Source organism: Henckelia pumila, chromosome 4, assembly GCF_033568475.1.
Source record: "Henckelia pumila isolate YLH828 chromosome 4, ASM3356847v2, whole genome shotgun sequence".
Taxonomy (NCBI): domain Eukaryota; kingdom Viridiplantae; phylum Streptophyta; class Magnoliopsida; order Lamiales; family Gesneriaceae; genus Henckelia; species Henckelia pumila.
Genome location: NC_133123.1, coordinates 136,796,678 through 136,799,395, shown reverse-complemented (window position 1 = coordinate 136,799,395; position 2,718 = coordinate 136,796,678). Strand labels below are relative to the sequence as shown.

The 2,718-nt window shown below is 28.5% G+C and overlaps 1 non-coding gene across 1 annotated transcript; it reads right to left on the bottom strand.

Moving 5' to 3' along the window:
- Nucleotides 1-1,011: 1,011 nt before the first annotated feature.
- LOC140870041 (small nucleolar RNA R71) lies at nucleotides 1,012-1,122 on the bottom strand. Its single transcript, XR_012147025.1, has one exon. It is a non-coding gene; the product is annotated as a small nucleolar RNA R71 (small nucleolar RNA).
- Nucleotides 1,123-2,718: the final 1,596 nt, after the last annotated feature.

Genomic DNA, 2,718 nt, shown 5'->3' with positions numbered 1-2,718 from the left:
TTAAATATCGGTGGATATTAATATAGTGGAAACTATATTATATGATATACTTGTTTAAATATTTAATTGTTCTTTTTATGTTTATATTTATTCATTTATATATATATTATGGGTACCATGTATTAAATATCGGTGGATATTAATATAGTGGGAACTATATTATATGATATACTTGTTTAAATATTTCATTGTTCTTTTATGTTTATTTTTATTTTAGTTTCTTTTATTTATTTTTATTTAGCAATCTTAATTAAACCAACAATGAACCTTTGAAACCTTGACAATTTCATAATTTGTGTATTTGAAGTTTTATAATAATATTTTCATCTATAATATATTATTGCTAAAATTAAACTTACAACATCCTCTCCGTGGATCGATCTCGTACTCACGAGTATATTACTTGCAGACAACCTACACTTGGGTGAATTACAATTTAAGTTGTAGCAAGTTTTTGGCGCCGTTGCCGGGGAGGTATAAATTAAGTTTAATTTTGTTATTATGTAAATAGTATGTTGTTTTTAATTGTATGATTGTTTGGAGTCGTAAACAAAGTGGTAGACTTGTTCGAGTAACTGAAAATATTTTAAACATGGACGATAATTCTAATAATCAAGATGATAATAATAATAATAATCATCATCAAGAACATGAACAACCAAGAACACTTAGGCACCATATGAATCCAATAAGAACTAGTACACCATCTTGTTTAGTTTTTCCTCCTGATGCATCTAATTTCAATTTTAAGCCACAAGTCATTCAACTTTTACCAAATTTTCATGGCTTAGATTCTGAAAATCCATATTTGCATTTAAGAGAATTTGAGGAGGTTTGCAACACTTATAATGATCAAAATTGTAGCATGGATACTGTTCGATTAAAGCTTTTCCCTTTTTCCTTAAAAGATAAAGCTAAAACATGGTTGCAAAATTTGAGATCAAGTTCAATAAGATCATGGGAAGAAATGCAACAACAATTTCTAAAAAAGTTTTTTCCTTCCCATAGAACAAACTCTTTTAAAAGACAAATTACAACTTTTTCTCAAAAACAAGGGGAAACATTTTATCAATGTTGGGATAGATATAAAGAGTTACTTAATACATGCCCACATCATGGTTTTGAAATATGGAGAATAATTTCTCACTTTTATGAAGGTTTAATACCTAAAGATAGGCAAATGATAGAATTCATGTGTAATGGAACTTTTGAAGATAAAAACCCAAATGAAGCTATGGAATATTTGGAGTCATTAGCAGAAAATGCTCAAAATTGGGATAATATAGGCTCAATTGAACCACCAAGTAAAACCAATAATTCAACAAATGGGGGTGGTATTTATCATCTTAAAGATGATGTAGATATTCAAGCTAAACTTGCATATTTAGCAAGAAAAATCGAGTCATTAGAAATGAAAAAGAGTGATCAATTAAAAAGTGTTCAAGAAATTGTTTGTCATATATGTGACACACATGATCATCTTACAAAAAATTGTCCTACTTTGCCTTCATTTAAAGAATGTCTCCATGAACAAGCCAATTATGTTAACAATTTTAAAAAACCAATATTAGATCCTTTTTCACAAACATACAATCCTGGTTGGAGAAATCATCCCAATTTTAGTTGGAGGAACGATAATAATGCACAACCTTCACAACAACCTTTTCAAAATAACCAAAGTCATCAAGGTTATGCTCCTTATATCCCACCTCCAAGAAAAAATTTTGAAGATGAAATTCATGCATACATTCAAAAGCAAGAGTCTATCAATATTCAAAACATTCAATCTATGAATGATTTGAAAGAAACTCTTGCAAAATTTGCATCTGCACTTAATATTCATGAAAAAGGAAAATTTCCATCTCAACCACAACCTAATCCTAAAAATCAAAATCAAGAAAAATTTGATCAAGTAAAATCTGTTATTACTCTTAGAAGTGGTAAAATAGTTAATGATCCATATAGTGATGAAAACAAAGATCAGTCAAACTCAAAGAGTAAGGATGAAAATCTTGATACTTTCGAGAAAGATGATACTTTGAGTCCTAAGATTAAGAAAGTTGATGATAAATTATCTGAAATAATATGTGAGTCAAATAAGCATGTTCCTTTCCCTCATGCATTAGTTAATAATAAAAAACAAAAAAATGATTCTGATATTTATGAAGTTTTTAAACAAGTAAAAATAAATATTCCATTATTAGATGCTATTAAACAAGTGCCTTCTTATGCAAAGTTTTTAAAAGATTTATGTACTGTAAAAAGACAATTGCATGTAAAGAAGAAAGCGTTCTTAACGGAGCAAGTAAGTTCTATTATTCAAAATAATTCTACTTTGAAATATAAAGATCCCGGTTGTCCAACAATTTCATGTATTATTGGAAAAAATAAAATTAAAAAAGCTTTGTTAGATTTGGGAGCAAGTGTGAATTTAATTCCTTATTCAGTTTATGAAAAGCTTAAGTTGGGAGATTTAAAACCTACATCTGTTACTCTTTTACTAGCCGATAGGTCAATCAAAATACCTAGAGGTATCGTAGAAGATGTGTTAGTTCAAGTCGATAAATTCATATATCCTGTGGATTTTATTGTCTTGGATACACAACCAATAGAAGTACATAACGAAATTCCAGTAATATTGGGACGTCCATTTCTAGCAACTTCAAATGCTTTAATTAATTGTCGAAATGGAATAATGAAATTGTCTTTTGGAAATAT